This window comes from Equus przewalskii, chromosome 17 (genome assembly GCF_037783145.1).
Source record: "Equus przewalskii isolate Varuska chromosome 17, EquPr2, whole genome shotgun sequence".
Lineage (NCBI taxonomy): Eukaryota > Metazoa > Chordata > Mammalia > Perissodactyla > Equidae > Equus > Equus przewalskii.
The window spans coordinates 41,213,537-41,226,022 of record NC_091847.1 but is presented as its reverse complement, the minus strand read 5'-3'; the positions used below and the strand labels follow the sequence as shown (position 1 = coordinate 41,226,022).

General features: G+C 33.6%; 1 protein-coding gene across 14 annotated transcripts in view; it reads right to left on the bottom strand.

Annotated features, from left to right (window-relative positions):
- TANK (TRAF family member associated NFKB activator) overlaps window positions 1-12,201 on the bottom strand; it is an 86,589-nt gene extending 74,388 nt beyond the window's left edge. For 7 of the 14 annotated variants that reach the window (XR_011528773.1, XR_011528767.1, XR_011528769.1 and 4 more), the window contains exon 1: window positions 11,934-12,193. The gene's annotated coding sequence lies outside the window, so the exon portion shown is untranslated. Of the gene's footprint in view, window positions 1-11,933 lie in introns of all 14 variants that reach the window. The other 7 variants (XM_008531819.2, XM_070581372.1, XR_011528768.1 and 4 more) reach the window with 6 other exon arrangements.
- Between the last annotated feature and the right edge of the window lie 285 nt (window positions 12,202-12,486).

The window sequence follows — 12,486 nt, the reverse complement described above, 5'->3', positions numbered from 1 at the left end:
AAAATAACTAGGCAATAAGGATGAGGGATCTCACCTTGGGCCAATACCCATAGTGACAAAATTGATAAATGTCAGCTTTAGGCCAAAAATTTAGCTGTAAACTGTGCATGTCTACTTGTCTCTCAGCTTAAGATCTGTGCTGAGGAACTAATATAAATCAGGCAGATAATGAGAAGAACCAAGAAAAATCCATATGTCTGGTTAGTAAGGGCTGCTCAAGGCTTGGAGTGAGTAAATACAAGACAAAGCATCCCTTTGAAAAGATTATACTGCATAAAAGAAGAAGGACAGAGTCCTCAAAATGCAGGGAAAGTGAACACTTTGGAAAATGGTTTCCCAGAAGTGTAAGTAAATGGAAAGAATCGGCTTTGTATTTTCTATGAAACAAGAGATAAAATATAAGTCAAGAGATTGGACTAAAATAAGGAGGAACCTAGTTAAGAGGCAGGGAGAAATGAAAACAAAGTTGGATAGGTTAAAGCTGTAAAGACATAGAACATACAATGGCAAAATTCAAATATTATTTGGACATAATCAAGGATATAATCAATACTGCAGAATATTAAATCAATGATTAAAGTAAAGGCTTGAAAACTCTTTCAGAATGTGAACGGAAAGGACAAATAGATGAAAACCGCTACACGAAACAGTGGAAAAGATAGTGCTCCAACTTTTTCCTGAAGAAGAGATCAGAGTAAAGAAAACAGAAGTAGCAACCAAAGATATATCAGAAGATGTCTGAAGTAATACTTTGATCCAAAGCAATTAGAGATAACAAGGACTCAATAAATTTTTAAACATATTAGTGAATTAAAGGAGACCATACACTTTGACCTATTCTGATAAAAATTTCAATATTAAATGATTTATCAATTTATTAAGCAAATATTTCATGAGTGTTTGCTATGCGCTAAAAGTTAAGGATACAAAGATGACCAAGAAACAGTCCTAACTTAAAAGAACTTAGTGTGTATTGTGGGTGACTAAACATACAAGAAGTGGGCAATTACTACACACTGTGGTATTACAATATTACAATAACGATAAGTATAAGGTACTCTAAAAACACATTGAAGAGGCCTTAGTCTAGGTTTGAGAGGGTGAGGGAAGGCTTCCTTTATCTATGGGAAGAATTCAACAAGAATCCAGGCCAAATAAATAAATAAATAAATAAACTTGCAAAGGAAGGAAAAGAAAGAAAAATAAACTTATCTTCAATATTAAACTTCAGAAGCTAAATAGAATTAAATTGCCTGGGAAGGGTTTGATTTATAAAGTCTACACCCACTCAAGTTATCATTCACATAGGAAAGGAAAATAAAGACATTCTTAGATATCTCAATGTTCAGAAATATACCACCCATTTCCTGAAATAGTTGAAGATACACTTCAGTTAGTCCAAAATGGAATTAAAATAAAAAAACCCAAGAAAGATGAAATTATGATATAAAAGAAATATTTGTAAATATTTGAAATAATTTAAATATTGGACTAAGTAAAAACTTGTTGCAAATGTAATGAGAATATTAAAAGTAATTTTTAAGACATAAGATACAAGTCTAAATAAATAATTAAATAATAATACTTTCTGAACTTCCTGATTATAGCAACAAAACCTCATGTGGGTGGATGAGAGGTAGCAGGAAGTAAAAAGTTTTAATTTACTCATTTTCTTGTCTTCTATATGCAGAAATAATAAGATCTTATTCTATGATAATTTAACACATATTATTGTAGTTTTTTTAATATGTAAAGGTAAATAACTATAAGTAGAATTAAAAATTGTTTGTTTATTTCTTTGTTAATAGAGGAAGTAAGAAAACATTGCCCATATAACAAAGACATAAAACTCTTATTTCCCAACATTTAATCAATCACTAAATAAGGTAATGCCTGTGAGTACTCCTTTGCAACATTTCTTGCCTGCATATACTCACTGTTCCCATTGCTGCACTCTGTCCTCATTGCCACTTTCTGTCTCTATTGCCACCCCTTGTTCAAGCCACCATCAATTTGTATTTACCATACTATCTTCCTAACTGTTCTCCTCGCTTTCTCTCTTGTCAAATTCTAGATGTTATTATGTTCCTGTGTCACCTAAAATCACTCATTGGCTTCCTATTACCCTCAGGATAAAATCTAAATTCTAAGCATGATATAAGGCTTCTTCCTACTTCTCTAGACTCATATCCTGCCTCTTCCTCCTGGTGATTTTGGGCTTTTTTCAATAACTCAAATGCTCCCTGTTCTGTCCTTTTCTGGTGTTTGCTGATGTGGTTTCCTCATCCTAGAACGTGTTTCCCTCACATTTCACCTGGTCTTTTGAGGTCTTAGTGGAATGGTCTGATTCTAAGCAGGGCCTCACTTGACTCTCCTTCCACGTTAGAACTGTGGGCTCAGCTATGGGCTCCCATTTCACCCTGTCCTTTCCCCTTTGTCATACATCACACTTGAAATTCCAAGATACATATTTGGATATTTTTGAAGTTAGGATGGCTATTACAACTGATCTTAAAGAAACTTGCAACCATCAGTCTGATGCCTAAGTGGTCATTGCCCCCACAAAGGCAAACCTAAGCTGAGAGAGGCTAACGCATGCTGGTTATAAGTGAGAAATCTGAGTTAAAATTGCCTCATTCATATGTTAGTATTGCCATTTACTAACCATATGACTTTACTAACCATGCGCCTCTGTTTCTCCATCTGTCAAATGCAGATTATAATGATATTTGCCTAAAAGATTGTGTGTATATATATATGTGTACAATGAGATAATATATGAACAGGGTCTGGTCTATAGGAGGGACTCAATAAATATTAGTTAATATGGATAGTTTCTGTAGCTTAAGTAGGTAGTTCTACATGTAGTTGATATTTAATTTAAATAAGTAGCCATAATTATCATTTAAAATATTTTTAAAAGTTCACCCTGAGAAAATGTAGACATTGGATTTAATAGAAGATTTTAAATTAATTGTCTTAAATACTCCCAAAGAGCTAAAGGAAAGCTTGGACAAAGAACCAAGGAAATCAGAAAAATGATGTATGGACAAAATGGTAATATCAATACAGAGTTAGAAATTATAGAAAGGAATCAAATAGAAGTTCTGGAACTGAGCAGTACAGTAAGTAAAACAAAAAATTCATTAGAGGGGTTTGGCAGCAGATTTGAGCAGGCAGAAGAAAGAGTCAGTGAATGTGATGAGAAGACAATTGAAGTTATCCAGTTGTAGGAGGAGAAAGAATAAAGAAAAGTGAATAGAGCCTAATAGACCTGCAGGACACTATCCAAAAAATCAATATGTATATGCATTATGGAAGTTCTCAAGAAGTGAGAGAAAAGGAGCAGAAAAAATATTTGAAGAAATAATGGCTGAAAGCTTCCCAATTTGATAAAAGACAGAATCTGAACATTCAAGAAGCTCAATGAACTCCACTAGGATAAACTCAAAGAGATCCACACTGAGGCACATTATAATCAAACCACTGAGAGCCAAAGATGAGAGAATCTTGAAAGTATAAGAGAGTAGTGACTCATTGTGTACAATGGATCCACAGTAAGATTAACAGCTAATTTCACTTTGAAATCATGAAAGTCAGAAGACAGTGGGATGACATATTTAAAGTGCTTTTAAAAAGGTGTCAACCAAGAATTTTTTATCTGGCAAAACTATTCTTAAAAAATGAAGGAGAAATTAAGACATTCTGAGATTTAAAAAAAAAAGCTGAAGGAGTTCATTGCTAGTAGACTTACTCTATAAGAAATGATAAAGGGAGTCTTCAGGCTCAAATAAAGGGCCATTTGACAATAATTCAAAGCCATACAAATAAATAAACTTTGGTAAAGGCAACTACTTATATAAGTATAAAACCCAGCATGATTGTATTTTTAATTTATAACTTCTCTTTTTATTTCCTACATGTTTTAAAAGAAAAACACTTAAAAATAATTATAAATCTATGTTAATGGGCACACAATATATAAAGATGAAATTTGTGATTACAACAACATAAGGGAGGGAACTAAACTGTATAGGAGTAAAGTTTTTGTATATTATTGAAGCTAAGTTGGTATTAATTCAATTAGATTGTTATAAATTTAAGTTGCTAATTTTAATCCCCATGGTAACCACTAAGACAATATCTAAAAAATGACACAAAAAAGAAAATGAGAAGGAAATAAAATGGTACACAGCAAAGAATCAATTAAACACAAAAGAAGGCAGTAATGGGGGAAATGAGGAACAGAAAAATGGTAGAGGGCATACAGAAATCAAATAGAAACATGTCAGAAGTAAGACCTTCCTTATCAGTAATTACTTTAAATATAAATGGATTAACCTTTCCAATCAAAAGGCAGGGCTTGGCAGACTGGATAGTACAACATGGTCAAACTATATACTATCTACAAGCAACTTACTTTAGATCCAAAGACACAAATAAATTGAAAGTAAAAAGATAGAAAAAGATTTTCCATGCAAATAGTAACCAAAAGAGAGATGAGGCAGCTATAATAATATCAGACAAAATAGCTTTTAATTCAAAAACTGTTACAAGAGACAAAGAAGGATCTTCTATATTGACAAAAGGATCATTCTTTAAGAAGATATAACAATTATGCACATATACACACCAAACAATAGAGCCCCAAAATATATGAAGCAAATATTGATAGAATTGAAGGGAGAAATAGACAGGACTACAATAACAGTTGGAGACTTCACTATACCACTTTTAATAATGGATAGAAAAAGAGAAGATCAAAAAAGAAATAGAGGACTTGAAACACAGTATAAACCAACTAGACCTAACAGACATATATAGAACACTCTACCCAACAACAGCAGAATATATACTCTTCTCACATGGGGATGGATCCTTCTCCAGGACAGATCAAATGTTAGGCCACAAAAACATCTCAGCATATTAAAAAAGACTGAAATCATATGAAGTATCTTCTCCAACCAAAATGGACTGAACTAGACATAAATCACAGAAGGGAAACTGGAAAATTCACAAATATGTGCAAATTCAATGACACATTCTTAAACAGCCAATGAGTCAAAGATGAAATCACAGGGGAAATTAGATTTACTTAGAGATGAATGAAGACAAAATTGCATCACAATGGTTCAGCAAAAGCAGTGCTCAGAGGAAAATTAATAGTAGTAAAGTCTGCATTAAAAAAGAAGGAAGATCTGAAATCAATAACCTAACTTTACACTTCAAGGAACTAGAAAAAGAAGAGCAAACTAAACTCAAAGCTAGTAGAAGGAAGGAAACAATAAAGATTAGAGCAGAGATAAATGAAATAGAGAATAGAAAAAGAATAGAATCAAGGAAGTCAAAATTGGTTCTGTGAAAAGATCAAGAAAATTGACAAAACTTTAGCTAAACTTATAAGAAAAAGGGAGCGAATAACAAATAACTAAAATCAGAAATGAAAGTGGAGACTTTACCACCAACCAAGTAGAAATAGCAAGGATTATAAGAGAATACTATGAACAATTGTATGCCAACAAATTAGATAATCTAGATGAAATGTACAAATTCTTAGAAACACACAAACTGCCAAAACTGAATCTAGAAGAAATAGAAAATCTGAACAGACCTATAACAAATAGATTGGATCAGTAATAAAATACCACCCAATAAAGAAATGTTCAGGCCCAGATGGCTTCACAGGTGAATTATACCACACACCTAAAGAAGAATTAACACCAATCCTTTTCAAACTCTCAAAAAAAAAAAAAATGAAGAAGAAGAAGAGGAGGAAATAGTTCCTAACTCATTCTGTGAGGCCAGCATTACTGTAATACCAAAGCCAGACATAGACACCATAAGAAGAGAAAACTAATAACGAATATTCCTTATGGATAAAGATGGAAAAGTTCTCCATAAAATACTAGCAAACTGTATCTGACAGCATATTAAGTGGATTATACATCATGACAAAGTGTGATTTATTCCTGGAATACAAAGGTAGTTAAACATAAGAAAATCATTCAATGCAATATACCACATTACACAATAAAGGGAAACACCCCATGTGATCATCTCCATTGATGCAGAAAAGGCATTTGACAAAATCCAATGCCTTTTCCTGATAAGAAAACACTCAGGAAATTAGGAATAGAAGGGAATTTCCTCGACATGATAAAGAGAATTTACGAAAAACCCGCAGCTAATGTCATACTGAATGGTGAAAGACTGAAAGACTTCCCCCCAAGGTCAGGAACAAGACAAGGATGCTTTTTTTTTCACCACTGTTATTCAACATTATCCTGGAAGTTCTAGTCAGAGCAATTAAACAAGAAAAAGAAATAAAAGGCATCCAAATTAGAAAGGAAGAAGTAAAAATATCTCTATTTTCAGATGACGTTATCCCATATATAGAAAATCCCAAAGAATCCACAAGAAAGCTACTAGAGGTAATAAATGAATTTAGCAAAGTTTCAGGATATATCAACATTCAAAAATCAGTTGCACTTCTATATATCATCAATGAACAATCTAAAAAGAAAATTAAGAAAACAATTCCATTTACAATAGCATTCAAAAGAATAAAATATCTAGAAATAAATTTAACCAAAGAGGCAAAAGACTTGTACACTGAAAACTACAAAAGATTGCTGAAAGAAATTAAAGAAGACCTAAATAAATGGAAAGACATTCTGTGTTCACGGATTGGAAGAATTAATATTGTTAAGATGGCAGTACTCCCCCAAATGATCTACAGATTTAATGCAACCTGTATCAAAATTCCAATGGCCCCCCCACTTTTTTTTTCAGAAATGGAAAAGCTGATCCTCAAGTTTACAAAGAATTGCAAGGGGCCCTGAGGAGCCAAAAGAATACTGAAAAAGAAAAACAGAGTTGGAGGACTCACACTTCTCAGTTTCAAAACTTATTACAAAGCTGCAGTAATCAAAACAGTGTGCTACTAGCATGAGGATAGACATAGAGACAGCAAGAACAGAATTGAGAGGGGCCGGCCCCATGGCCAAGTGGTTAAGTTTGTGTGCTCTGCTTCAGTGGCCCAGGGTTTCGCTGGTTCAGATCCTGGGCGGAGACATGGCACTGCTCATCAGGCTATGCTGAGGCGGTGTCCCATATAGTACAAGTAGAAGGACCTACAACTATGTACCAGGGGACTTTGGGGAGAAGGAGAATCGGGGAAAAAAAGGATTGGCAACATATGTTAGCTCAGGTGCCAATCTTAAAAAAAAGAAAAAAGGAAAAAAAGAATAGAATTGAGAGTCCAGAAATAAATCCTTGCATCTATCACCAATTGATTTTTTGACAAGGGTACCAAGAACATTCAATGGAGAAAGAATAGTCTCTTCAACAAATGATGTTGGGATTACTTATAGCCACAATCAAACGAATGAAATTGGACCCCTACCTCACACTATATACCAAAATCAACTCAAAATGGATCAATAACCTAAATATAAGACTAAGACCATAAAACTCTAAGATAAAACATAGAGGTAAATCATCATAATCTTGAATTTGGCAATGGATTCTTAGATATGATATGAAAATCGTGAATAAGAAAAGAAAAAGTACATTGGACTTTACAAAAACTAAAAAAAACTTTTGTGCTTTTAAAGACATTATCAGAAGACAATCTACAGAATGGGAGAATATATTTGCAAATCATGTATTTGATAAAAGTCTAATATCCAGAACATATAAACTCTTATAGCTCAACAACAAATGACCCGATTGAAAAATGGGTAAAGGACTCGAAGACATTTCTCCAAGGAGAATATACAAATGACCAACAAGCACATGAAAAGATGTTTGACATCATTAGTCATCATGGAAAAGCAAATCAAAACCACAATGAGGTACCATTCACACCCACTAGGACAGATGCCTGTAACAAAAAACAAACAAAAAAATGGAAAATAACAAACGTTCGTGAGAATGTGGAGAAATGGGAACTCTCATACACAGCTGGTGGGAATGCAAAATGGTCAAGCCACTGTGGAAAACTATTTGGCGGTTCCTTAAAACTTTAAACAAAATTGCCATATGACTCCACAATTCCACTGCTAGGTATGTACCCAAAAGAATGAAACCAGGCATTCAAACAAATGTAAGTTCATGGTCATAGCAGCACTATTTACAGTAACCGAAAGGTGAAAACAGCCCAATTATCTTATCCATCAATAGATAAATGGGTAAACAAATTGTGGCATATACATACAATAGAATATTATTCAGCCATAAAAAGAATGAAGTACTGATACATGCTGCAACATAGATGAATCTCAAAAACATTATGCTAAGTGAAAGAAGGCAACAGAAAAAGTCACACATTATATGATTTCACTTATAGGAAATGTCCAGAATAGGTACATCCAGAGAGACAGAACACAGATTGGTGGTTGCCAGGGGTTGAAAGGAGTAGGAAGTGCTTCATGGTGACAGAGTTTTCTTTTAGGGTGATAAAAATGTTTTGGAACTGGATAGAGGTGGTGGTTGCACAACATTGTGAACATACTAAATGCCACTGAGTTGTTCACTTTATAACATTTCATTTTATGTTATGTGAATTTTACCTCGATCTTTTTAAAAGGAAAAAAATTACAAAATCTGAATACACATGGACTGAGCTAATAAACATGTATCAATATTAATTCCTTAGTTTAATCAATATTAAACCCCGTACTAATGTAAGATGCTAATAACGGGCAAAACTATGTGTGGCGGGGAGGCGGGGTGGTATATGAGCAGTCCTTGTAGTGTTGGCTCAATTTTTCTCTAAACCTAAATCTGTTCTAAAAGAATAAAATCTATTAACTAAGAAAAGCTTTATCATCCTAAATAACTCTTGGATCAAAGAGGAAATAAAACTGCAGTTAAAAACCATAAAATAGTGATAATGCGAAAATGACATAGCAAAGGTCGTAAGGTGTAGTTAAAACGGTACTCAGAAAATTCTTAGCCTTAAATACTTTCATTACAAAACAAGAAAGAACAAAAATAAATGAACTAAGTATTCAACTCAAAAATCGAGAAGAGGAAAAGTAAAATAGTCTAAAAAGAGACATTAAGAAAATATTAATAATGTTGAAAGCAAAACTAATTATTTAAGAAAGAGCTAACCATGTAAGTGAGACATCCAAGAGATTAACCCCTTGACAAGTCCAATCAGGAAAATAAAGAGAGAAAAAACATAAATGGAAAAAATTAGTAATGAAAAAGAGTTATCCACATGGTGGAGATGATTCAAAAAAGTACAAAAATACCATGCATGCCAATTCGTTTGAGAAGTTTGATAAAAAGGATCATTTATAAACAAAACAACCTAAACTGTGTGCAAAAATAGCATAAAACCTGAATAGATCAATAACAATAAAAAACATTGGAAAGCTTTTAAAGAATTACTTCCAAAAGCGGATGCCAAGAACAAACAGTGTTTGCTCTTTAAACATTTCAAGGAGCAAATAACTCTCATGAAGCTTTTTTTAAAACATGGAAAATTTTGATATTTTTATCAGAAAATAAAAAATACAGGTTAATTTCACTTATGAATATGAAAGCAAAAATGCTCAATAAATTATAGACATTTCTTTTTCAGTACACACTTTCTGATATAAATTGGTGTAACATTAATCAATTTGAACACACGTTTTGCATAGCACTGTTGGTTGTAACTGAATTGTAGTCTGCAAGTAGCACTGTCACAATAGGGAGAAGCCTTTCGCACAAAGCGTAGGAACAGCTGCTTTGTCTGAGTATCTGGTTGCTCTGTCTGGATAGGGCTCCTTGGCTATGCCACATTGTTTTCATTCTTTTCTGTTAATTTGAGTTCTGAACTGAATTGTGAAGCCAAAATAACAGCGGAGAGGCGTCTAAGCATGTGGATTGAAGAGAAAATGAGGAAATGTGTAGGTTTGTTTTGTTTTGTTTTAATCAACTAATTTATTATTTTAACCAGAGCAATAAAAAAATATACTCTATAACTATAAATCTACCTTTATTACTGAGGCATGATTTTTGATAACAAACAATTTTTTTTAAATGCAATTACTGTATTGTGTAACAGCAGAACACTCTATAGTTTAAAGTAGAAAAACCATACAGTTGCCTCGAATTATACCAAAAAGACATTGAATACAGTTTAACATGAAGTCTTGACACATCTTTTGTAAACGAGGATTAGAAGTATATTTGGTAGTTATTTGGTTTTTGTGATAAACATATTTATCTCAAACCAACAGCCGACGTTGTTCTTAATGTTAACCACTAGGGAAATTCCCAGTGAGATCAGAAGAAGACAAGGTTGGCTGCTATCTCTTCTCTTACTAAACACTGTTCTAGAAGTTCTGGCCAATGTGGTGAGAAGAAAAAAAGAGGAGACAAAAATATATTTATACAGGCATCACATGTGAATTACCTAAAATAACTCAGAACAAATAAAGGATCTATACAATGGCTGGATGCAAGATAAAATTATGAAATCAAGTATTTTCCCAAATGCCAGCAGTAATTAGTCAGAAAACATAGTGGAAAGAATGCCTCTATCAAGATAGCATCCCTACCGCACACATAAAGTAGATAAAACAAAATACATTGGAATATGTTTTACAATAAATAAAGAACCTCTATGGTTCCTGAGGCCTTAATACCTGGAGGGAAAGAATGATTGCAGACAGGAAGGTTCTCTAATGTAGGAATGATCATTTTCCTCAAATTAGTGCATGAGCTTCATGAAATTTCAACCAGAACTTCTTTTGGAGGAATTTAACAGATTTATTTTAAATCTTCCAGCTGGCTATCTCTTTTATTGTTACAAGTGTTTAAGAGAAATAACTGGATGTTGCTTTAGGACCCTAGTTGGCTGCTAGCAGGAACCTCCGTCAGGTTGGACCTGGTATACAGCCCCATGTCCTCCCTGGACGGAGGCAGACTAATATGCGCACCTGTGCACAGGCGGAAGTACACTCTGGATGGAATGAGGAGATGGGGTGGCAGAGAGGAAAAGGGAGACCCAGGAATGACTTAGAAGTGTCTATGAATGATTGGCTGTTCTGTGCCCCGCGCCAAGTCATCTTCCTCTTTCCTCCATCATTTTGCAGCTTGGATAAGACTTCTTAAAATATAGGTTCAATATTATAAGAAGACAAGGCAGTGTTAACAGAGAGACATGGAAAAAGAAGTGGTATAAAATTATAAGTCCTGGCTCTGCCACTTACTAGCTGGAAGTTCCTGTGATTGTTTTCCTCCAACAGACGTTCAATAAATAGCAGCTATTAATATAATAATACTGATAATGATGATTGATGTTTAATCTTTCTGAACTATCAACTTTTCCTAAGATTATTCTTAAGAAAATAGTACATAATCTTTAATATTTATTTTTGATAGTGAAAATAAAGGCTAATTGGTAATAGAATAAGACTGGATTACTCTGTGTAAATTTAAATGTTCCAAGATAGGGAATGCAAAGTTGTCTATAAGATTAATACTTTGCTGTAAAGAAATATTCATTAACCTCTGTTTCTTAGGATATGGAAAAATACTAACTCCAGTTAATGTTTGAATGGACACGCTGGAACATGCTGGAATTGATCTTTAAAAATTTAACCAAAAACTACGAATATATATAGTGTAAGTTTACTTTTCAACCTAATAAGCTATACACAGCTTTACTTATGCCAAATACATATCCTTTAAGTCTTACATTATGTTATGCAAACCACTTATTGGAGAAGGCTTATATTCCAAATACAAACTTAAGATCATTTCAAGTAGAGACATAAATTCTACCTTAAAAGTTGGGAAGAAGGTAAAAAGACCACAATGTTTAAAATTTTCCTTTAGTCTTAGCTAGGGGCTCCATTTTTTAGAGACCAAATTTCCAACTATGACAGTGAATACAAAGGCATTATTGAATAATGTCATAAATTACTCACTTAGCAGAAGCAAGAGTAGAACGAATCTGCCACACTTCAGTTTAAGACATCCAGGCCACCTTGGTAGGTTGAGAATTGGTAGGAATTACCAAAGTTTTGGTTACTTCTTCTCCAAGTGACAAGTCTTCCTTCACAGTCTATTGCTCTTTAAAGATACAGGTAGTTACAGAGTCTGGAAGCTTTATCTAGAGGCTCTAGCAATGCCGCCCAAATCGTGAGCTCTCCCTTGTGTTGAACTGGGAACTTCCACTGAGAAATCCCCTGACTTGAAGACTTCCTTATTTGTAGCTATCAACAGCCAATCATGGCAAGATATTGAAATGAAGCAAAGACTACCAGAAAATGTTCTGTAAACCACCCGTGACTGTAACCCTGACTTCCTTTTGAAGCAAAGATACTTTACTTGAATAGTTAGGGCATTCTAACAAAAATCCAGAAATTGTCAACACAAAAGTATTTTGGATTAAGCACATTTTCATGTAAGAAAATTTAGAAGTAAGTTTGATAATTGGCTTTTTTTAGCTTTTAAGAAGTCACTTTTTGACGTAAGCAG